The following is a 25,602-nucleotide window of genomic DNA, read 5'->3' as shown; positions in this document are numbered from 1 at the left end:
AAACACAATTATCATATAAACACAGAGTGAGTATGTGTCAAAGATTTATGCTCCTCACAAAAGACAGAATCAAAGAACAGTAAGCTCTTTCAAAGGAGAATCTGAAGAACAAAGATTTATATAGACCGTCAGGAATGGCATGCTGAAATAAGTTTGCTAATTTAGAAACCAAATTGCTTTAAGTCTTAGAGGGCAATAAAATCGTTTTTTTAAAAAAGAAATCATTTGCATGTCTACCAAATAAAATTAACATGTAAGACTTCCCTGGTGGTCCAGTGGTAAAGAATCCACCTGCCAATGCAGGGGACAGGGGTTTGATCCTTGGTTCAGGAAGATTCCACATGCTGGAGGGCATCTAAGCCCATGTACCAAAATGACTGAGGCCATGCACCTAGATCCTGTGCTCTGCAACAAGAGAAGCCACTGCAGTGAGAAGCCCATGCTCCACAACAAAGAGGAGCCGCTCACCGCAACCAGAGAAAGCCTGCCTGGGCCAGGGAGACACATCTGAACTGGAGGTAGCAGATACCCTCTTCTGACTGCTGGGAGTTGGGAGACTGTGGGGAGTTGAGCTGGAAGATTCTGCTGACTCAAGTGATTGGACTGCTGCCATTTTAGAAGAATTTTGAGGGCCCTAAAAAGAAATCAGTCTGCAGAAAGAAAAAAAAAAAATGAAAAAAGGAAGCACAGAGAGAAGAGAGATTAAAGACGGATAGTGAGACAGAGGGAGAAGCTGCATGGTGAGATCTTGGGTTCCTGCTCTGCTGGTGATAAAGCAGCTTCTCAAAGAAGATGAACAGACTGGAATAGAGACAGTGCAAAGACAGAGAGAAGAAAACAGACTATAAAGGAAAGAGAACTGCCTAGTCTTGAGAGAGCCCCATTTTAAAGACTCCTCTTTCTCAAATTTGCCCAGGAGAGGATATGTTTGAGCTGAGTGGGCAGAGAGCCTCGGACAGCCTTCTTTGTGCTTCCTGGCACTCACAGGGGTAGGCTGGCCTCCCTCCGCCCAGTGCAGCAGAATAAGTGAGCCCACCTAAGTGAGAATCCTTATGTGCCTAATCCTGTAGGTTCATCACCACGATGTCTTGTAGACCTGATGTGAAAACCACCATTGAGAGGATCACAAGAAAAAAGATATTTGGGGAAAGAACAGTGAATAGGGTTATATCTATTTGGCTCTGTCCCCTATGAGCCTCAATGTCCAGCACTTTATCCGTAGCCTTCTTATTTCAGAATAGCTAATGGATCTATTTTGAGTAAGGACATGTATGAACTTGGACTCTTTTGAGAGTCCAAGGAGATGAGAGCATAATTAAAGAATTATCATTGTCACCATTATCTCCAATCAGCACATCATTCACAGCAACAGTTTATAAGAGCTTTCTGTGGGGAAAGTGTCACCTCTAGTACAAATGAACAGCCACCAGTACTGTTTTAGGCCCCCTTCTGGATTGCTGATATAAGTCATCATCTAGACCCTGGAGTCCCCTGATGAGGAAGGTGCATCATTTCCAGGTGCTAAATAGAAGAAATGAAGCACTATGAGACGAGACTAGGACAATGACAACCAGTCTCAAGTTCAGTATCAAAGAAAAGCTGAGTAAACTTGAATGCCTTGTGGTCAACACACAAAATAGGTAGACCCACAAAAAGAACTCAGAGCAAAAGGAGAAGATGCTTTAATTCCCACGAGAGTTCTTTCTTATTTAGTGAGATATCACTTAATCCATGCAACTCATCTTCAAAGTATCTGCCATTTCTGATATCAATGCATATAAAACAGATGACCACCTGACCCATTCCTCGCCTCTATGCTTATTCTGAGATACAAGCTCTTTGCAGGTCAGAAATGGCATGAGAGAGGCAGTGGTAAAGTGGAAAAGACCTGTGTTAGTCAGAGTCTTCCAAAGAGAAGGAACCAATATATAAAGAGATATGTATAAGAGGGGATTTATTACAGAAATTGGCTCATGAGGTTATAAGGGTTGAGAAGTCTCATGATCTGCTATATGTAAACTAGAGAATCTGAAAATCTAGTGATATAATTCAGTCTGAACCTGAAGGTCTGAGAACCAAGGGAGCCATTGGTGTAAACCCTAGTCTGAGGTCAAAGACCTGAGAACTTCAAGGCCACTGGCATAAGTCCTGGAACCCTAAGGCCCAAGAACAGGAACTCCCATGTCTGAGGGCATGAAAAGATGGATGTCCCAGCTCAAGAAGAGAGAGAGAGAGAATTTTCCTTCCTTTGCCTCTTTGTTTTATTAGAGCAGTCAGTGGATTGGATGGTGTCCACCCACACTGAGGAGGAAGGATGATTTTACTCAGCCTACTGAGTCAAATGTTAATCTCCTTCAGAAACACCCTGAAAGACCCACATGGAAATGTTTTAGGTAGACATCCCTTAATCCAGTCAACTTGACAATCCACCCTAAGACAAGGATTTAGGGCAAGTCAAACCTGAGCTCACATACAGATTCTACCATGTACTAGCTATGGGAGAAAATTTCTCAATTACTTTAAGTCTCCCTATTCCTTATATTAAAAACATCTGTATTGAGATGTTATCATAAAGATTCAGGGAAATTAAATGACATAATACACCTAAAGGACTTATCAAGAACCAAGTGGATAATAAACAGTTAATAAATGGTGGCTATCTCTAGAGTCAGGCTCTAAGGGGACAGCAACTGTTCATCCCCAAGAAGAATTTTTCAGAAAGGGCTACTCTAGTCTACCATCTTTCCAAATTCCTTGATTGTGATTCGAGGGAAGGATGATACAAGAGACAAGGGGAAAAATGAGCGGGAGCATGAAATAACATAGGTCTTCTAACACTTTCTGCGTCTGTTTTTTTCCCATCTCAATAACTTAAACTTGAACTGGCTGTCCACTTCATACTCCAATCATTCTGTACATACCACTTCCAGTATTTATGAGATATACTATGTTTATGAGGTGTTTACTAAGATATAGGTGGGGGCTTTCCCAGTGCCTCTGTGGTAAAGAATCCACCTGCCAACATAGGAGACAAGGTTCGATCCCTGGGTTGAGAAGATCCCCTGGAGAAGGAAAAAGAAACCTACTCCAGTATTCTTGCCTGGGACAGAAGAGCCTGGAGGGCTACAGTCCATGAGTAGGACATGACTGCGTGACTAAACAACAGCAACAAAGATATAGATGTGTCCTTCTACTAGATTAAGAGCTCTTAGAGGACAGGATAGTGTTTTATCCATCTTCTCTCCCCAGTTTCCAGCTTAGTATCTGGATAATGTTTATTACTAGATAGTAAATATTTGTTGAATGAATGAACAAAGAAAGGTAGGGAATGTATGAAGAAGGAGATGCAGGTCCCAATCAGCAGAACTCTCTGCCCACCTGAATGTAAAGTCAAACTCCCAGAGAATGCTATATTTCCCCTTGGCTCTGCAGACTGGACACAACAAAAGGACGACTCCCTCAGGCCCTCCTTGAGCTGGTCTGGCTGCAGGCAGAGTAGGGCTGAGCTTGAAGAGAGCAGACCCAGGGGCTGCTGACTCAGCTGGCAATAAACACATCCTTCTTCCAAAACTGATTAGCTCCTGCCCTAAGTCGCCATTTGATTTTCAAACATGAGTTGCTATGGCCATGTTTTCAAATACTATTCCAAAGAGGCCTACATACCTCTGAGGATCAGCGCAGCTTGTGATCAAGCACCTCTCCACAGCCCAGTCCACTTTTTCAGGCATGACAACTCTTATCTTGCATGCGAGCATGCTAAGTCGATTCAGTCATGTCTGACTCTTTGCAACCCTGTGGACTATAGCCCATCAGGCTCTGCTGTCCATGGCATTCTCCACAAGAATACTGGAGTGGGTTTCCATGCCCTCCTCCAAAGGGATCTTTCCAACCCAGAAATCAAACCAAGTCTCTTACATCTCCTGCATTGGCATGCAGGTTCTTTTACCATAGCACCACCTGGGAAGCCCCAAGTCCTATCTTATAAGCTCCAATGCTTTGGCCACCTGATGCAAAGAGCTGACTCCTTGGAAAGACCCTGATGTTGGGAAAGTTTGAAGGCAGAAGGAGAAGATGGTGACTGAGGATGACATGGTTGGAGAGCCTCCCCGATTCAATGGACATGAACTTGGGCAAGCTCCAGGAGATGGTGAGGGACAGGGAAACCTGGTGTGCTGCAATCCATGGGGTCATAAAGAATCAGATGTGGCTTAGTGACTGAACAACACCTATGACTTCATTAGGGAAAGGAGTGCTGATATTTTCATTGCCATTTTTAACCACTGCACTAAGAAAGTGGCTCAGACAGTAAAGAATCTGCCTGCAATGTGGGAGACCTGGGTTTGATCCCTGGGTTGGGAAAATCCCCTGCAAGAGGGCAACCCAATCCAGTATTCTTGCTTGGAGAATCCCCATGAACAGAGGAACCTGGCAGGCTACAGTCCATGGGATTGCAAAGAGTTGGACATGACTGAGTGACTAAGCACAGCACAGCAAGAAAGGGTCATCTCACACTCTTCAGTAGCTGAAACCCAAAGCTGCAAGGATGCTCAGAATAACAGGTGCTATTCGTTGGCCACCAACTGCACTTCCTGTCCCTCCATCCTCATAATAGTTTCTTGAGACAGGCATAAAAATCCCTCATTTCAAAAAAAAAAAAAAATCCCTCTGTTCAAGTGAGAAAACCAAGGCATAGAGGTTAAGCTTATTTGAGGCTCAAGTATGCTTCAGTCAATATATGGTCTATAAAGCTGGTATTTGCATGCAGGCCTGAAACAAATAGGAATGAGGGGACACAAGGGAAGAGGAACAGACATTCTTGTCTACAAAATATGCAGCAGGACTTTTAAGAAATCCAGTTTGTGCCTATGGACAAAATCTTTGAATTCTCTTTACTTAATGAATAACTTGGAAGTCATTCTAATAAAAGAAGAACTTAAATAAAAACCAAACATAATTTTTGACTAATAGGGAAAGATTGAAGGCAAAAGAATAGGGCTGCAGAGGATAAAATGGTTTGATAGTATTACCAACTCAATGGACATGAATTTGAGCAAACTCTGGGAGACAGTGAAGGACAGGGAAACCTGGCGTGCTGCAGTTCATGCAGTTGCAAAGAGTCAGACATGACTTAGCGACTGAACAACAACTGTCTGAGCAAAAAATAAATTTTGCAAATAAGAACATTACAGAGACTCATTTCAAGGAAAGTGATAGGTGTTCGAACCTCACCTGCTGTCTAGTAACCTCTACATGATTTTAAGATGGTTTGCAATATTATATTTAAAATCAGTGTGGCCTAGGTATGAAATTGCTTCTACCTAAAGCTTCCCTGCAGCCTAAAGAGTAGTTGTTACCATATCTGTGACAGGGGGATGCTTGAATTTAAAGCATACCGCCCATTTACAAGGTACTTTACAAATCCTCCTCAGGATGTCTTAGCAATAGAAGTGCACTTAATCATTTTGAAGCCAAATATGGCCTCTGTACTCTGACACCAAATTAAATTTCAGAGACAGAGTTTTGGGTAAAGTAGAAAAGGAGAGCTTTATTGCTTGGCCAGGCAAAGGGGGCCACAGTGGACTAACACCCTCAAAACTGTGTCCTGACCTGGAGGGGGTAGTGAGGAGCTTGATAGTAATGGTTCAAAAAGGGCATGATCAAAAAAAAAAAAGGGGGCATGATCAGCTCATGGCATTCTTTTGATGGGCTGGTGATGAGGAAAGTGGGAGTCAGCATCATCAACCTTCTGGTTCCAACCTTCCAGGCTGGGGTCTACATGCTTGTGGGCAGTGTACCATCATTAGCCAGTTAACTGTTAACTTCTCCCACCTGTTGGGGGTTTCAGTATCTGCAAAACAGCTCAGAGATATTGCCGTGTGTATCCCTAGACAGGGAACCAGGACCTGGCCATTAGGTAACAGTATTGTTTCTCTTAACAATTTGTTCCTCCCTTGGCCTTCATCCCCTCTCTTTCCTAATTAACAACTGCTTGAACCTACCCATTGGACCTCAAGGAAGGTCATTGAAGCTGAGTGAGGACTATTTCCTGTAACCAAAGAAATGCAGGACACAGAAAGGCTTTTGTGGCCAGGAACCCCACAGGGCCCTGCTGGATATCTCTTCTCTTCATTCTTTATCGCCAAATAGGACTTTGGGTGCCTACTGCCCTAAGTATGGAGCATTCAAAATGGTGTTTTTTCCTTTAACTCTCTTACCTAAACCAAAATGGACAAAAATTAAGATTTTTTTCCCAGAATGAGACTTGGTTGTTTAATACAATAAGGTGACAGATATTTCTGATACAAAACTGAGTCCTTTTTCTTTGAAAGTATTTTCTCTCAAACTGCTTTGTGTGGAATGTAAGTTCTACTAAGCACTCCATAAAAAGAAAATTCTGTGATCTAATGAATTTGTAAAATTAGAAAATACTTCTCTTAGATATTTGCAATAGCCACTCAGCTTATTACAGACTATAAAAACACTGCAATATTGGCCTGTTTTTGTGATATCTACTAACATGCTGGTAATGGGTAGTTTATGGAATGCACTTTGGGAAAACCTGTTGTTGAAGAAAATTCTGAAACATGAAAGCTATTTGCAATAAACCCATTCACAAAATCCCACTAAATACCTGAAATCACACCAAAAGCTCATAAAAACATGTTGAAGTGCCCACTTCAGAAATAAGGTGATTCTTTTCTAATAGACTACTGTTTAGTCAGCACTTCTGAGTCCTGAGAACTATCTCACAAAATAGGCAGAGTTCTTTTCATTAAGCAGGTGAGAAGAGACTCAGGTTAAGGAACTCATTCAAGGTCACACTACTCATTCAAGGAAAGGAACAGAATTGAAATTTTTTTTATTGTAAGCTCAAAGCCTAACCTCTCAAAGACTATACTGTTGTCCAACTCTCCCTGTTAGAGCAGACCTTCCTTTGTCTTAGAGAACAGCTCTTCCTTGGAGAGCCTGGCAGTGCCTTCATCCCAGGAGAGCTGATGGAATACAGACAGACTGGAGCCCTCATGGATGTCCAGGCAAAGCAGAGCCTGGGAGCCACCAAGTCTTCCCACAATTCTCCCTCTCCTGGTCAGTACACAGTCAGAAACCATGATCATCTCCTTCCCGGTGAGAAACAAACAAAAGACCTAAACTGGCCTCTGTGCCATGATGGGGATCAAATCAACACACTCAAGCTGCAAGTGAGGCCCGGAGATTTCAGTACACAGCCTGGCTCAGGGCCTTGCTTAGAACTGCTGAACTCTTAAATGCTCACTGTATTTATAACAAATTCTCTGTTTCCCTGTCCTTCTGACCAGGGGAAGCTGAACTCACCAGTCTTCATCATGCACTGCTGAGAAGACATTTCTCCCTACCCCTCCTGAATCCTTGTGCTGGTCTTATAATTAAACTAATAAAAGGCAGATGAACAGGAGAAAAAAGCTAATTTAATTGGTACATACAAAGGTCTCATAGAAATAGCCAAGGCTGGTAGCTGTTATACTTTTTAGACAATACATTTGTGAGGAACTGACAGGACAAAGGAACTTAGGCTTGGGTGCTTGATTAGTGAAGAATCTAAAGAAAGGTTGGGCTTAGTGTAATAAATTCTTAAAGAAGTAACAAGGTTGGTTGTCAGACTTCTTGGCCCTGAATTCCCTACCTGGGGTGTTAGGAATGCTTTTCTCTCTATCTCTTGGTGCAGTAACTTTCAGATGGGAAACTTAGTTCCTACTTTCCGGGTGGGCGGTAGGGCAGTGGACAGAGAGAAGGGTCAGTCTGCTCTTCTTGCGCTGGCTATTTCTCAAGTAAGTTTAATTGAAAATAATCAATATGCCACTTTGGCATATTTGGGGGCAGCCTGCCCTGAGCTCCAGAAGCACTCAATATTTAATGAGCACCTACTATGTGCCAGGCATTATGGTAGTTGTGGGAACTATAACAGATGTGACAGGAAAAGTCCCTGTCCTCACAGGATTCTTCTCACGCAGAGGGACACAATTAAAATGAGAATATAATGTCAGGTAGTAATAAAGACTCGGAAAATGAAGCCGGGGTTGCTGTAGGTTGCTCAGGGCAAGGTTTCACAGGCAGGCTACTTGTTAGTACTGAGCAACCTGAGTGGAGCGAAGGAGAGGCAAACAGGAGCGTCCGAAGGAAGAAAGCGTGCGCTGCCTGCCGGGTAGACAGCGCCGCACTGCCCTCTGGGGGCCGGCTCAGGCAGGCACCACGTCTGGGGAAGGAGGCTGGTCTGGGGGCACAGTTTTCAAGTAGGGGGATACAATTAAAATGAGATTATAATGCATAATTGCTTATGCATCTGGCTTTCTGCTTGTTTGGGGGTGAGGCTGAGGTTAGAGGGAAGCTCAGTTTGAACTCAGTTTATCCTTTTTAACTTCCTGCCGTGTTGTCAACACCTATGCTCTTTGGGTTGGGTTGATCCCAGAGCCAGACACTCTCCTTTGAGTTTCAGCCGTATCACTTACTAGGTTAGTAATGCTGAGCAAGTTACTTAACTTCTCTGTACCTTGCTCCCTCATTTGGCAAAGAAAAAGAAATAGTAACAGTATTTACTCAACTGGGGTTTAAGGATTAAACAAGCTAATATATGTGAACTGTTTAGAGCAGTGCCTGATATATAAAAACGTCTCAAAAAATGCTTTTATTAATATTCTTTGTGCCTGAATCTGAGTGTGTGGGGTGGTGTGTGCGTGTGTGAGATAGAGTGAGAGAGTGAAAGTGAGAGGGGTGATAGGTGAACAACCTCTGAAGTCTCTTCTGGCACTAAAAAAATCTATTACATATACTGTCTGACTCCTCCCACCGGCGGCTGTGTCAGAGGCTATCAATAAGGCCTATTAGTAGGTCCTATGCCCATTTTCCTAACCAGTCTTGTACGAAAGAAACTGAGACAAAGTAAGCACTTGGGACTCAGTGAAAGTCACTCAGTCGTATCTGACTATTTGTGACCCCAGGGACTGTATAGTCCATGGAATTCTTCAGGCAAGAATACTGGAGTGGGTAGCTGTTCCCTTCTCCAGGGGATCTTCCCAACCCAGGGGTCGAACCCAGGTCTCCTGCATTGCAGGAGGATTCTTTACCAGCTGAGCCACAACAGAACCCCAAGAATAATGGAGTGGGCAGCCTGTATCTTCTCCAGGGGATCTTCCTGACCCAGAAATCGAACTGGGGTCTCCTGCATTGCAGGCGGATTCTTTACCAACTGAGCTATGAGGGAAGCCCCTTAACAATTATCTTGTAAGCACTAGGATTATCTGGATGGCAGCATCAAGACAAATTTGAAGTCACTGGAAATACAGAAGAGTGATTTCCCACAGTTAAAATGAAGCCTTCTTTATTTGCTTCTTCTAATTAAAAAAATCAGAGCTAAAGATCCTTAAACATTACAGTTAAAATGGCATGGCTCTATACTGGCTTAATGAATTCCCTTATGAAATCAACTCTAAAATATCATCCCTCATGAATCATGAAACAGAATCTTTCTTGTTCTCTTATGAGCTTTCCAGTTAATCCTCAAAATTCATGTTTACCTTCTGTTGTATAAGTTGTGTTCTGTTCTATAGGTTGGCCAGACAAAAATAAATTTATGGCTCTCTGACTTATATGTGTGCTACCTTCAACCAGAATGGAAAATACTATTTATTTAAAACTCATAATTGTTGGTGGTTTCAATTTTAAGTCCACTCCTGACCTCTTTAGATGCAGTCCTCTATACAAAATTGTCCATCAGAATTCTCCATATGAATGCCTCCTGCATAAACATTTAAAAAACCAAACTCATCATCTTTCCTTCCAAATTTAATTTCCTCTGCCCCCAGAATTCTTCATCTCAAGGACTGACACCACTTTCCACCCAGTTTCCTCATGCAATCAGGTCCTTCCAATTTTGCCTTTTTAATATCTCTAAAATCTTTGAAACTATTTTCTTTTGCCACTTGCCCCATTTCTAAGCTTACCTTCAACTTTAAACAATCACTATAATAGCCTTCCAAGTGGTTTTCCTGCCTCCAGAATTGACACTTTTAAATCCATTCTGCACATGGAGGCAAATTGTTGCTGAGGAACTAAGTTGTGTCCCATTCTTTGCAACCCCATGGACTGTATCCCACCAGACTGCTCGGTCCATGGGATTTCCCAGGCATGAATACTGGAGTGGGTTGCCACTTTCTCCTCCAGGGGATCTTCCTGGCCCAGGTTCTTTACCACTGAGCCACCAGGGAAACCCATATGGATGCTAATACCACTTTATGAAATGAAAATTTGACCAAGTTATGTTCTTGCCTAAATCCTTCTATAGCTGTTCTTAGGATTAAGTCTAAACTCTTGACCATGGACCATAAAGCCTTGTGCTCTGGTCACTGCATATTTACTTTACCTGCAACCAACACCACTTCAACATCTATACTGTACTAACCAAGTGCTAACATGAATAGGATTTAGGTGTTTCTGTCTCTAAAAGGCATTGAGCTTTTTGATTATCTATTGCTGTACAATTGCCACCCCCAAACTCACCGAGTTATTTTTTGTCTGGGTTCCCTCATTGTTTTGACGATGTACAGTGGAAGCATTTACTGGGCCATCAGGTCCAAGATGGCCTCATTCACATGACTGGCAGTTGACTGAGAATCTTGATTCTCTTCCAATGACCTCTCATCTTCCAGTAGGTTAGTGGTATCAGAGAAACATTCAAAGACAGAAAAAGCAGAAGTTCCAAGGCCTCTTATAATCCAACCTTGAAAGTCCCACAATATTGCTTTCTCCATATTTTACTGGCAAAACAAGTTGCAGGGTCTGTCCAGATTCCATTAAATAGTCTCCTCTATTAAGTCTCCTCTATTAGGATGGAGTGGCGAAGTCACAATATGTGCCCCCGCAAAGGGACATGCAGACCAGATAAGAGGATTAAGTGACTGTATTTTGCAGTCTGTGGCATGTACATAAACTGAATGCTTTCCTCTGAAGGTATGAGGAGAAACAAAAGGAAACTTGACCTCTTCAATGGCCCTGATGAAACCCAGGAGGCCTAGGAGTGAAACTAGCCTGATCAGAGAGAGGGTCAGTTGCTAGAGAAGAGGGAGTTGAATGCTCCACTTATGAGAGGTACACAGTTACCTTTATACCCACCATTCTCAAAACTATGAGCCAAGGCAGCTGCTAGGAGGAGTAGAAAGGCAGTAGCCAGGACACGCATCCACTCTCTGAATTTGTGTATTTGATCATGTGGAATAGTTTTGTGTTTAAAATTCCCAAGGGTTAAGAAGTGAGAACACATGTCAAAATTAACTCCATTTAATTTGCCTGAGGAGGTGGGCTTCTCTGGTGGCTCAGACAGTAAAGAATCTGCAATATAGAAGACCTGGGCTCAATCCCTGGGTCAGGAAGTTACCCTGGAGAAGAGAATGGCTATCCACTCCAGTATTCTTGCCTGGAGAATTCCATGGAGAGAGAAGCCTGGCTGGCTGTAGTCCATGGGGTCCCAAAGAGTTGAACACAACTGAGTGATTAACACTTTCACTACTTTTCACTTTCCCTGGTGGCTCAGTGGTAAAGAATCACCTGCCAACCCAGGAGACTGTCCAAGGGTCAGATATGACTTAGTGACTGAGCAAAAACACGTTTTGCTTGGAGTGTCCAGTCTAGATTTTTATTCATCAGATACAAAAGCACCCCTAATAACACCAGCAATGTGACAAGGGTGGGGCAACTTCTGAACAGCATCATGTATTTTATTGATACATGCCCATTGCAGAAAATGCAGCTGAATCTAAAAAAAACAATAAATGTCCCTCTTAATCCCGTAACCCAGGGCTAACAACTCTAAAGAGTCTGGCACGATTTTAACTTGTAGTCCAGGTTCATTAGAGGTTCTGAGTCTCCCTGTGTCCCAATAGGAAACATCTAGCATCTCCAGTTTTGCCAAGGCCGTGGGTTTCTTGGCCTACGGTATCTGCCCAAAGTCAGCACCAGAGTCAACTTGGAGCCCGTCCCAAGGACGGAGTGTCCAAACCCCAGGGAACAAGGGGAGAGCAATTCTTCCAAGGTCACTCAAGGACAAATCAAGCAAGCAAATTCAGAGGAGACATGAACACCAGTCATGGTTCTGTTAGTTGCTCGGTTAATTAACGGGAAGGCATGGTGGGAAAGCATCCCAAATGCCAGAGGGGGCTTGTCTGCAGAGCCTCAGAGCTTCCTACTGCCCAAAAGCTAGCAGGGAGGACAGTGGGAATTAGTCACGTCTCCTGGCTAGACTGTGGCTCCCCTCAGTTTTGAGCATGATGACAGACAGCTTCACAAATAAGCTGACATCAAACCAGAAAGTATAATAAATGCCAGGAGATTTATAAGCCCCAGGAAAATGCAAACTGCCAGTGAGGAGAAAAAAAAAAACCTCACAGTGATCTTTTATGTGCATCCTTTGCTGACTGGAAATTGAGATTTCCATGGGGACGATATGGTCATCGGATTGATGATGGCAAAAGGGAGATAGCCCCTGAAGACAGCCCTCCACTTGCTGGAGACAAGAGGAGCCTGAGGCATGGGCGCCAGGAGGTGGGTGCTGGGCTTCAGAACGTGTCCACTTTGCCCTCATTAGGGAGTAATGAAGAGGTGACTTCCTTAGTCACTGCTAGTATGAGAAATCAATACTCTATACAGGACAGTTGGAGAAACGAACAAGGTATACAGTGAGTTATAAAAAATGGCTTTTCAAACAGTGATAAATTAGTTCAGGCGGCCATTCTGAAGGGCAAAAAAGGACTCCACACTTCAGGGTGCAGGGCAGCTCTCCTGTTCACAGTGGGTTGAGCATGACCCACCAAAGTCACCACATTGGACTCAGAGCATATATTTCAAAAGACTGATGTGAAACTACAGACTTAGGGAATAAATGAGTTTGTTTTAGTTATTACTTCTTTAATTTTTTAAAGATCACAGCAGTTAAAGATTCCAAAGGCTAAGAGGATGGAGATGAGTTTGCTTTTATTTCGTCTCTCTAAAGAGAAAGTAGGTTGGTAGACCAAGCCCTGAAGAAAGCAAAGTTGCCAACATGAATGACACTTCATGAGCTGACACTTCTCCGCTGCGGAGCGGAGGGTGGTATGCCTGTGTGTGTCGGGACAAGGTGACAAGGAAAGGGGAAATAAAAAAATAAGAATGTTCAGTCTAAAGCCATCTGCTGAACAGATGGTAAGCTATAAGGAAGACTAGGGGTGGCAGCGAATTCCCGGTGGTCCAGTGGTTAGGACTCAGCACTTTCATTGCCCTGGCCTGGAGTTCAATCCCTGATTGGGGAACTAAGATCCTACAAGACACATAGCGTGGCCAAAATGTGGGGGAAAAGTTATCGTTTTCTAACGACCCCTTTGCTTTCTGTCACCTTTTAGGTTCTTCCTTCACAAGCTAAAAACCCACAAGTGCTAATTACATGCCGCAATTTTCAGGAATAATGCTACCTGTAAGTTGTTTTCTGAAGGAACATGGCTATATTTAGATGATACTTAAACTACAGCCTTATTTTGTCAATTTAGCAAAAAATTAGACCATTGTTTAGTGACATATTGATTTCACTATCAACTTGTTTCCAATTTTCCTACAAATTATTTAACACATAATTAAATAGAATCGTGTTGATGCCTCAAATGTCTTTGTCTCAGTTATTTAAAAAGTAATTAAAATTTTTCCTTTAATCTAACTATTATTCAAATTTTAACTTTACTTCTCAGTATTTCATTTTATTTATTGAGGAAATTGAGTTCATCAGTAAGAACTCCACATTCCCGTCATGTCATAATTACAAAGTAAACTTTTTAAAGAAAATTTCTTTCCACTTAAGTGCTTCCTTTTTGAGGTGGGCATATCAGAAAATCACACAAAGAGAATGCAGTAATCTTTATAAGACAAGTGATTAATATAAATGTGTGGTACATGTGATTGTGGAACTGACAGGGCTAGTTCTTCTTCCAAAAACATGGTGGGATTACACTCCTATACCATCCTTGAAGTTAGTCAGGACCATGTGAGTATTCTAGACAGATTTAACAGAAACGGATTTGTTTTAAGGTATTAGTGGGAAGACCTAAAGAAGTGACAAAAAGTTGTAGAACAAGTCAAAACAAAAGGATTTCCCCTCAGGGCTGAGAAACAGAAAATATAGGCTGCCTCAGGAACATTCTAGTCTACTTGCACCTGTGGAGCAAGACTGTCCATCTCCCATTCACTGTTCAAAGTCCCACAAAAAATCTCCAAGAAGACAAAACTAAGTCACATGCTCTCACCCATACCAGCGAAACTGTCTATAGTGAAGAATTCCTAATGAAGGGACATTGTGGTGCTAATAGGAAATGCAACCAAAATATTGTTGCCAAAATGCAACAAATATACTCTACAGTGGCAGAAGCAGAAGCCCTTGGAGTACTTTGCATCATTTGCACTAGCATTTAGGCAAGAAATTAGGCAACTAAATCCCCAAGACTCCTGATCTCCTACTATCCCACCCTTCTATGACAGAAGAAACTCCGGAGTTGCTTGCTGAACCAGGGGTTTCCCTCAGAACCCTTATCCTACTGATGGCTTCTTGAATTGGCCACACTCATTTTTTTTCCTTCTGTTACTGCTGCTAATTCATTCCAGCTTTCAAAAATTACTCACTATCCAAGAATCTCCTCTCTAGAAAGGTCATACAAGTGCTCTTGGAAGGCTACATAGCCATCTGTATTCCTCCAGCCACAATCAGGAGACTGACTGCAGAAAAAGAGAGGAATTTCAGTTATTATGAAGTGGCAGGTTAGGACACTGAGGTGATGGTCTTTGTAAGATGTGATTTTCTTTTCGTATTTACTTCTGCTCTAGTGGCATTTAGTGAATATCATTGACTGAAATTGACTAAATGTAGCTGTGCTCGTGGACTGTAGCCCACCAGGCTCCTCTGTCCATGGACTTCTCCAGGCAAGAGTACTGGAGTGGGTTGCCATACCCTCCTCCAGAGGTTCTTGCCAACCCCGGGACTGAACCTGGGTCTCCTGCATTGCACACAGATTCTTTACCATATGAGCCATCAGGGAAGTCCTCATAAACAAAGGATCTCCAAAACTGAGAGATGTTCTATTTCTGGCGTCTCTGGCATAAGAAAATACTTCGGACAGAAAGCAGAGCTGCCTTAATCACTCCTGATAAAAGTGAAAGAGGAGAGTGTCAAAAAACTAAGATCATGGCATCTGGTCCCATCACTTCATGGCAAATAGATGAGGAAATAGTGAAGACATCGACAGACTTTATTTTCTTGGGCTCCAAAATCACTGCAGATGGTGACTGCAGCCATGAAATTCAAAGATGCTTGCTCCTTGGAAGAAAAGCTATGACCAACCTAGACAGCATATTAAAAAGCAGAGACATTACTTTGCCAACAAAGGTCCATCTAGTCAAAGCTATGGTTTTTCCAGTAGACACGTATGAATGTAAGAGCTGGACCATAAAGAAACTTGAGCACCGAAGAATTGATACTTTTGAATTGTGATGTTGGAGAAGACTCTTCAGAGTCCCTTGGACAGCAAGGAAATCCAACCAGTCCATCCTAAAGGAAATCAGCCCTGAATGTTCACTGGAAGGACTGATGTTGAAGCTGAAACTCCAATACTTGGGCCACCTGATGCAAAGGACTGATTCGCTGGAAAAGATCCTGATGCTGGGAAAGATTGAAGGTAGGAGGAGAAGTGGACGACAGAGGATGAGATGGTTGGATAGCATCACTGACTCACTGGACATGAGTTTGAGCAAGCTCTGGGAGTTGGTGGTGGATAGGGAAGCCTGGCGTGCTGCAGTACATGGAGTCGTAGAGTCGGACACAGCTGAGCAACTGAACTGAATCACTATCAGCATAAAAAAAAGTCCAGATGTGCCTTCCTATTAGTATTAATTAATAGTAATAGGCTTTCCAAAATTCAAATATAAATGAACTTCTGTGTATCTATCTATGTCTTATAATTAAGAACCAAGCTTATTTTACTTTGAGAAAAATGGCCCCTAGGTCCAAACAGAAAAGCTATGTGCCACTGTGACAGCTTCAGTAGCCCCAGGATTGCTTTTATAGCCATTCCTCAGGCTCCATGTAGGCATTATGTCATTTAGTATTTGAAATTATTTTCTGTGCAAAATCTAAAAAAAAAATGGCATATATTCAACACCGGTGTTCTAATTAGCAAATTCATAAATTAAGTGCTTGCTTGCTTTTCTTTAGTCAAATATAAACAGTTGTTTAAATATACTTTTCTTTAAAATTTTTCTCCCAGGAAATAAACAGATGTTTGAATATGTGCATTGCTGCTTGAATATCACACCATTTCATCATGTCAGCACCCAGATTCAGTTACAGACTTTCATGTGATAGTGAGCATTGGTTAATATGCCAATGTGAATTTGGAGTGGGGAATTTGGTGGAGTGCCACAGGGCTCTCCTCTTGCTTACACATGGTCCATGCATTTATTGGAACATGACAGTAATGAAAAAGTGCAAGTTGGCAAATTACCATCAAAAGAGTTGTCTTAGTGAATTCATAGTTTTCCATTTTCTCAACCATATATTTATGTGTATATATGTATATGTGTGTGTGTGTGTGTGTGTGTATACACACAAAAGCTGATTTACCCACAATTGAGATAGGATGAGTGTTTCTGAAAGTGAATTCATTATGCTTATTAAGCACACAGAAAATAATGTATTGAACCAAGGTGCCAAGTTACCAAATTATGTTGAAATGCTTACAGTGACATGGGCTGAAATGTTTAACATTGTCATGCCTAATATATTTTCTCCCTGCAGATGGAATTTTATGGGATGTTGAATCATAATCAGAATAATGTTTGGTGAGCAAGAAACCACAACAAAGGAAGTTAATTGGATGCATTTTTAGAAACATGCCTCAGCCAAAATAGCTTGAGGCAGTCTCCCTCACGATGGGAATAATCTAGCCCAATGAGGTGGTAAGATTGAATACGCTAGGAATGACATCCTTACTTTGAATGGTTTCTGAATTTGCACAGTCCATTAGCCTTATCTTAGGTTTCATGGAAGACTAGAAATCAACTTATCATTTTAACGTGCCTCTCCATATCTCTTCTCTAACTCTGTGACTCACAAAGGTTTAAGACCCTGAAGGGAGGAAGGTGGTTCCTAGAGGGATAGCTGTCCGTGGTTCTGAACCACTATTAGCAACCCTGAGAACCTTCTGATTCCTAATCAATTTAATCTCTAAAATATTAAACCTGTGGGCTTCCCAGGTGGATCAGTGATTAAGAATCCACCTGCAAATGCAGGAGCCGTGGTTTCAATCTCTGGGTTGGGAAGATCCCCTAGAGAAGGAAATGGCAACCCAGTCCAGTATACTTGCCTGCGAAATCCCATGGACAGAGGAGCCTGGAGAGAGGAGTCTGGTGGGCTACAGTTCATGGGGTCACAAAAGAGTCATACATGACTTAGTGACTAAACAACAACAAAAATGTTAAACCTGTGCCATTAACTCCAGGCCAAGCAAAATCAAGGGGGAGAAAAGATCTCCTTATAAAAGGTAAAATCCAAATGCTATACACAAAAACTGTATGTGCACTGTTTTATGCATAAAAATTTCATGAAGACAAAATTTCAGGAAATGCAAAGAGATATGGAAAGAAAAATGGTGGTGAGACTTTAGCTTACCCTCTTATCTCATGATAAAGAAAGAAGGCAACAAAGAAAATATATAAAGGCCCTAATACAAGCACATTAAATTGTATTAGCAAATTGTATAGCCTATAACCAGAAAATGTACATTGAATTGTTGAATTGTTATATGTCAATGATATATTTACAAAAGAGAACATGTTAGGCCATCTGAAAAAAATCTGAGTGAAGTAAAAAAGTATAAATATGGTACAAATGCTATTACAAATACAGATAATATTCTCTGATTATAATGCAATAAAACCAGAAATCACAACATGGGGACATAAAAGTTTTCTCAAATAATTCTTTTGTCAAAAATAAATCTAAATAAAATTTGTACTATCTAGAAAACAGTGACAAAAATAGTAAATATGAAAAATAGAGAAGAATGAAAGATACTAAGTATTAGCAAAAAATAGTAAAAGATGAATAATTACTCCTAGGAAAGCAGAAATAATGCATTAGTAAACAAGAAAGCAGAAAACAGCATACTAGAAAACAGAAACAGAGAACTAATTTAAAAAGTACATGTCTTGGTAGGAGGGAGGAAAAATTTTGAATTAGGGGAGGGAGGAGATGGTTGGGGCAGAGACTAGAGAAGGCAGGGAGAGCCCAATAAACAAAGACAACAGGAAGAGCAAAGCAGAAGCCCAAAGAGAAATGGTCAAATAACCATCTTTTCAGATGACTGACATTCCCAATGAAATTATTTTCCTCTCTACAGGAAGTTTGAGGGTCACTTCATTTGTCCACTGCCCTCCTCTCCCCCTCCCCCACACACATACACATACACACACAATCCATATTCCTCTCATTCTATACTTTTATCTTGAAGGTATTCTTAATTGGCTTATTTCTTTTGGGGATAGCTTACCTTTCTCTCCTGCATACAAAGCTATCATTTATTGAAGGCTTATCATGGACCAAGTGAGACATAAGGGCTTTAAAGACATTTTTGTTAAAATCATGCCAAATTTTTCAGGCATTATGCTTATCTTATAGATTAAGAAATGAAGTTCACACAGTTAGTAATTCAAACCTAACTCAACCCCAAAGTTGATTTTTCTTCATGATGCTCTACTGCCTCTCCATGGATAGCGAGAGAGATCACATAGTAATAAAATTTGTACATAATTAGCAAATGGTTGAGGGGAAAGGCTAAGACCACTAACAAAATCAAGATCCAAATGATCTCAACCATCTGAAATGATTGGCTGACACCAACATGAAGAACTCCCTGAGAGCTAAGTTCAAAATACTATATTTGGGAGCTAAAAAAAATGTTCTACACAAAACAGAATCAGGAAGATCTGTTCTGGTGCAGTTCATTTGAAAAATTTCCCAGTATTTTAGTGCCTGCACGCTCCTATGGGAGAAGGAAATGGCAACCCTCTCCAGTATTCTTGCCTAGAGAATTCCGTGGACAGAGGAGCCTGGTGGGCTGCTGTCCACGGGGTTGCACAGAGTCGGACACAACTGAAGCGACTTAGCATGCATGCACGCATTGGAGAAGGAAATGGCAGCCCACTCCAGTATTCTTGCCTGGAAAATCCCAGGGACAGAAGAGCCTGGTGGGCTGCCATCTACAGGGTCACACAGATTTGGACACGACTGAAGAGACTTAGCAGCAGCAGCAGCAGCATGATCCTTATACCCTCTGTACCATGCCAGCATGCTTAGACATGCCCAACTCTCTGCAACCTTTGGACTGTAGCCCGCCAGGCTCCTCTGTCCATGGGGTTTTCCAGGCAAGAATACTGGAGTGGGTTGCCATTTCCTTCTCCAGGGGACCTTCTTGACCCAGGGAACGAACCCGCATCTCCTATGTCTTCTGCATTCTAGGCAGATTCTTTCCACACTGAGCCATCAGGGAGTGTCTGACTCTTTGTGACCCCACGGACTATACGGTTCATGGAATCCTCCAGGCCAGAATACTAAAGTGGATAGCCATTCCCTTCTCCAGGGGATCTTCCCAACCCAAGGATCAAACCCGGTTTTCCTGCATTGCAGGTAGATTCTTTACCAGCTAAGCCACCAGGGAAGCCCAATAATACTGGAGTGGGTAGCCTATCCCTTCTCCAGGGGATCTTCCTGACCCAGGAATTGAACTGGGGTCTCCTGTATTGCAGGCAGATTCTTTACCAGCTGAACTACCAGGGAAGCCCATACCATCTGTATCCCAGAAGGAAATGGTGGCACTGTCAAAGAGTTTAACTGAGAAGAGTTTAATAAAGGAACTGTTAACAGGATAAGGCAACAAACTAGTAACAGTGGATCACCCAAGGACTGGCACCATAATGCCCAGCAGGAGCTGAGGCCATAGGTAATACATATTCACTATTCTTTTAAAAAATTGTTCAATACCTTCTTACTCTTACCCTCAAAGTTCCTGATGAGGCAAAATCCAATCAGAAGCTAGAGAGCCAGGCCAGCTGAGAGGTACATTCAGTCGAGATCAGACTCCTAGGGAATCTTTCAGGGAGGACCAAATGGAGAAACCATCTACTGGGGAAGCAAACAGAGAATAAGCAGCATATTCACATTTATTCTCATCCAACAGAGTGACACTGAAGCCAAAACAACAAAAAAGGGGACTTTGGTCTCAGTCTATATTTTCTAGATCTTGATCATAAGAGATCTTGGTGCTACTGAGACCTCTGCTATGCAGACCAGAACTTGGAGATGACTTTCAATCTGAATGACTCAGAGAGTAGAAATGTATCAGGAGTACATCCTAAGAAAGCCAGCTGGTATGTCAACTGTTACATCAAGTAGGATGTTCCCGCTAGGGTGAAAAAGACTCAGGGGAGACAAGTGTGAAGACTAATGCAGAATGGACTAATTTGTGGTCAAGAGAGTAGATGTTAGATATAGGCAGGAGAGTTATTAAGAAGCAGAAATTTGTTTAACATAAGCAATAAATTCCTCTTCTCTAGAACTGTTTATTAATGAATTGGATTGCAACTGGCAGAGTAATCCTTTATGAAATTCAATCATAGTCTAGGCTGCCATCTGCTGTTGGGGCTGCTGTAGAAGGGATTCTGTACTTGGTAAAATTCTGACCTAAACTTGATGCCAACACTAAACACTCTAATCAGTCCTACTGAAATGAATGATTGTCCTTCACACTAAGGACAATGTAGATAAATCTGAATTTGTTCTGATGTCTTTCCTGCTACTGAAATGTAGGCATTAAATTATCAGTCCTTTCATAAACAATCTTTTGAGTTTTGTCACTTCTTGGAGAGGCTAAGGGATGATAACCAAATAGTGTATATCTTGAAATATCATGCTTCTAAATCATCTCAAAAGAATAAAATGCCAAAACAGAGCAATTCTGCACTTAACAGGCATCACCTTATATTCCCTTTCTTGGTCATAACTACATTCAAACAGATCTTTCCAACAGAATAAAGGCCTGTTGAAAGTATAGGGTCTCCAGATAGAGGAGAAAATGCCTGATTCTAAGTCTTCAGGAAAAATCTTCAGTAATAACATAGATAACTGTTCATAATCTATTCAGTGAGAAAAGGTTATGTAACAGTTTATGTAAGTATTAATATATATCTAAATATGTATATATATAAATGTACTCTGCGTGTTTATGGTCTTCCCTGGTGGCTCAATGGTTAAGAATTTGTCTGCAATGCAGGAAACTCTGGTTCAATCCCTGGGTCGGGAAGATCCCCTGGGGGAGGAAATGGCAACCCACTCCAGTATTCTTGCCTGGGAAGTCCCATGGACAGAGGAGCCTGGAGGGCTACAGTTCTTGAGGTCGCAAAGAGTCAGATACAACTTAGTGACTAAACAGCAGTAACAACTGTGTGTATATATGTGTATAGATATATGCAGTCTATATAGAGCTGAGAATAAACATATACTTGAAGAAATAATAGCTATCCCTAAGTAGTGGAATTAAGAGTTGCCTTCTGTTTTCTTCTTTGGGGCTTACTGTATTTTTCCATAATAAACAGATACGTCTAGGGAAAAATTACTTTCTGTTGTGCTTTTTTGTTTTCTTTGTTTAATAGAGGGGAGAACTATCTAATTACTTGGCTAGGCAGACTTTTAGAAGACTTGACTAATTTTTAAAGTTGATATATCCCTATTTCTCCCATAGTTTGGATTCTGACCTAGAGGGGACATGAAAATTTGCTTTGAACACTGAATTGGGTGTGTTGTTTCACTGCTAACGTATTTTCAAGGATCATGAACTGCAAAAGTGACTTCAGTGATACAAAGCCTAAAAAGCAGACTGTACAAGTGATCCAAGACAGATGACACAGATCAAAGAGCAAGTAAGGAAAAGCAGTGGCCTTTAAAAAACACAGTTAATTGCCTTTGGAAATTAAGCTGCAATCCACTCTGCTCCCCAAAATCCCTTATGTAAGAGTAATTTTAAATGACTTATGTTATAAAACTCCAAGGTCTTCAGTGACATACTGAGGACAGACTGGAGAGAACTGTCAGTCCCCTGGAAGCAAGAAGGCATTGTCTGTAGAGAATGTAAAAGCATTAATAAAGTTAAGTAAGAAAGTGTCTGCCTTTAAAAATCACTGTGCATCAGCATAAAGAATCCGCCTACAATGCAGGAGATTCTGGTTCAATTCCTGGGTCAGGAAGATCCACTGGAGAAGGGATAGGTTACCCACTCCAATATTCTTGGGCTTCCCTGATAGCTCAGTTGGTAAAGAATCTGTCTGCAATGCAGGAGACCTGGGTTCAATCCCTGGGTTGGGAAGATCCCCTGGAGAAGGGAAAGGCTACCCACTCTAGTATTCTGGCCTGGAGAATTCCATGGACTATATAGCCCAGAGTTGCAAAGGGTTGGACACAACTAAGCAACTTTCACTTTCATTGAGATTTATGGTTTTTTCATGCATCAGCAATGCCACCCTACCTTTTGCACATTGTGGCTCAGTGATTAAGAATCTGTCTATCAATGCAGGAGACACAAGAGACATGGATTCTATCCCTGGGTCAGGAAGATCCCCTGGAGTAGGAAATGGCAACCCGCTCCAGTATTCTTGCCTTGAAAATTCCATGGACAACCTGGTGGGTTATAGTCCGTGGAGCTGCAAATAGTCGGACACGACTGAGCATGCGTGCACACATGCTGTATATTGTCTTCCAGGTGTCTTATATTGTTATGGCATAAAAATTGTCACCTTGATAATGCAATGCTAAGCACTTGCTCTATAACACCTCCAATTGTGTGAGGTTAATATGCCTACAGATTTCACAAGAATTGAAATACCTTCAAAAGTGTGTGCTTTCAGTTTTTATTCCTATAATAGTTTTAGTTCTGAAACTCTTTGCAGGTAAGGTTGAAGCCCAGGTATAGAGGAAGTACTCCAAAGAGAAATTATATTACTATAATCTTATTGTTTTAGTTCAACCAGATTCATTTTATTTTAGTCACATGAAATTGAGACAGAAGAGAGTATTTTTGATTTATAGACTTGTATCAACTCCAGAATTCCAACATTACACAAATAGCTGTGGCAAAAACCAAGGCATTAAAAATGCTAGAACCTGAGTTCCACTGGACCTGGCTTTAACTCATTTTAAAAATAAATTTTGGACTTCTCTGGTAGTCCAGTGGTTAAGAATCCACCTACCAAAGCAGGAGACATGGGTTCCATTCCTGGTCCAGGAAGATCCCACATGTCGCAGGGCAATTAAGTCCATGCTCCACAACTTCTGAAGCCCATGCACCCTGGAGTCTGGGCTCTGTAACAAGCGAAGCCCCCACAGTAAGAAGCCCACAGCTAGAGAGCAGCCCTCGATCACTGCAACTGGAGAAAACCCGGGGACAGGAACAAAGACTCAGCACAGACAAAAATAGATCAATTTTTTAAAAATCTTTTTAAAAATAAACTTTAACAGTATCTTTTCTTCCAGTATTTTCTGTAGATGATGAGCTGGAATGCTCCAGGATCCAATGCATCATCAGAAGTGAGGAAAGTGCTTCCAGGAGGTGTGCAGGCAGAGATCTCTAGGGCTCTGTCATGCCTCTCTCAGCTTAGCTTATTTATGGAAACTACTAGTGGAGTGGGAACTCTAAAATTTTCAGCAAACTATTATGCTCACAGTTTCATTTTTGTGAGTTTTTATCCAAGTAGTAAATCACTTAACATTAGTGACCAAAGCCTCATCTCTGTTTTGACACTTCTGTATCCCTTTACACAGACAAGAACAGATATACTCTAATCATAAAAATGTAACTACTATAAAATTAATAGGTACTACTTATTAGTTACATACAATGGGCCAGACACTGTGATAATCACATTTTATATGCTATCACACTTGTCTCACAATAATTCTGGGAGGTAAAGATTATTGAGTCATTTAATGGATGAGGAAAATGAGGCCCTTTCATCCAAGGGAACACACTTTAACAATAAATGTTAATATTTCCTTTACCCCCAATATGTCTACCGTTAAATCTATTTTATATAATCTGACAAAGTAGACATAGACTAGTATCCCTCAAAAATGATGATGTGTTTGTTTTTTTTTATCTTTTTGTTTATTTATTTATCTTTAGTCCTAGGGAGAAATTGTCTTATTCACTTTCTAGACTTAAAAACCCCTCTTATTATAGACATTTTTTCAATTACCAATAAAGAGACAGTCATACAAACATTTCAAATGACTTTCCCAAATGTTACAAAGCAGATCAATAGCCAAAATTGGAACACAAAGCACATTTCTTTACATTTTACCCTGTTTTGCAAGCATTCAAAGGAGTACTATTTAAAAAGTACACAACTATTAAAAAAGACTTTTGGATATAGTGTCTTAAAATTGTGATTAATATACATATCTTGTCTAATTTCATAAATGTTGCTAAGAAATAATACTCCAGAATACATCAGGAAATCCTCATGTGAATTTTTACTTTTTAAACCACAGTGGCAAAAGCTGCTAGTTGCCTCCCAATATCCATTCTGTCCATTTTTCCTACTAACAGAACATTCTAGCTGTGCACGTTGACACCTGGAATAACTTTCCCTAGGAGCCTTTAGTGGTAGATGAGGTCATTTGAATAAGTTCTGACTAATGACATGTAAGTAGAAGTGTTGTGAAGGACATCCAAGTAGTCTCCTTTAAGGATCTCTCTCATCTGGAGGGTCAGCGTTTATTCTTTATTGAAGTATAGTTGATTTACAGTGTTGTGTTAATTACTATTGTACAGCAAGTGATTCAGTTATACTTATATATGTATTCTTTTTTAATATTCTTTTCCATTATGGTTTACCATAGGATACTGAATACAGCTCTCTGTGCTATACAGTAGGACCTTGTTTAGGAGGGTCATTGACAATAACAGATTATAACACATTGAATAAAGCAGGGATTCATGACACCATGATAATATAAATAATAAATGAATACATTGAAATTTTGAGGGGGAATGAAATATTTAATAGTCTTTAGGTTATTGTTGTTGTTGTGTCCAAATCTTTTATGACCGCATGGACTGTAGCCCACCAGACTCCTCTGTCCATGAGATTTTCCAGGCAAGAATACTAGAGTGGGTTGCCACTTCCTCCTCCAGGGGATCTTCCCAACTGAGAGACTGAACCCACATCTCTGGCACTGGCAGGCGAGTTCTTTATCTCTGTGCCACCTGGGAAGTCTTTTGGTACCCACTCACAAATTACGTACTAACTACTAAGGAGAAAGTGCAGCTTTATAGGTGAGAAGACTGGGAGGATTACCTTAATCAAGAGGTCAAGTCGAGTATCATCTCTAAGAGAATAAGCCAACATCATGAGTCCTCCGACAGCATACAAAGAGAAAATGAAGGACTGCTTCTGTGACACCCCTAACAAAGATGCATACACTGAATCCAATGATGAGAAAACAGTAGACAAACACAG

General features: G+C 41.2%; 1 long non-coding RNA gene across 1 annotated transcript; it reads right to left on the bottom strand.

Moving 5' to 3' along the window:
- Positions 1-257: 257 nt before the first annotated feature.
- Positions 258-23,439, bottom strand: LOC122707373. Its single transcript, XR_006344820.1, has 3 exons — positions 23,332-23,439; positions 14,307-14,309; positions 258-291 (listed from the first exon to the last, which is right to left on the bottom strand). It is a non-coding gene; the product is annotated as an uncharacterized LOC122707373 (long non-coding RNA).
- Between the last annotated feature and the right edge of the window lie 2,163 nt (positions 23,440-25,602).

Source organism: Cervus elaphus, chromosome 14 (assembly GCF_910594005.1).
Source record: "Cervus elaphus chromosome 14, mCerEla1.1, whole genome shotgun sequence".
Classification (NCBI taxonomy): Eukaryota; Metazoa; Chordata; class Mammalia; order Artiodactyla; family Cervidae; genus Cervus; species Cervus elaphus.
Note: the sequence above shows the minus strand (reverse complement) of the source record. Positions and strands in the feature narration are given on the sequence as shown.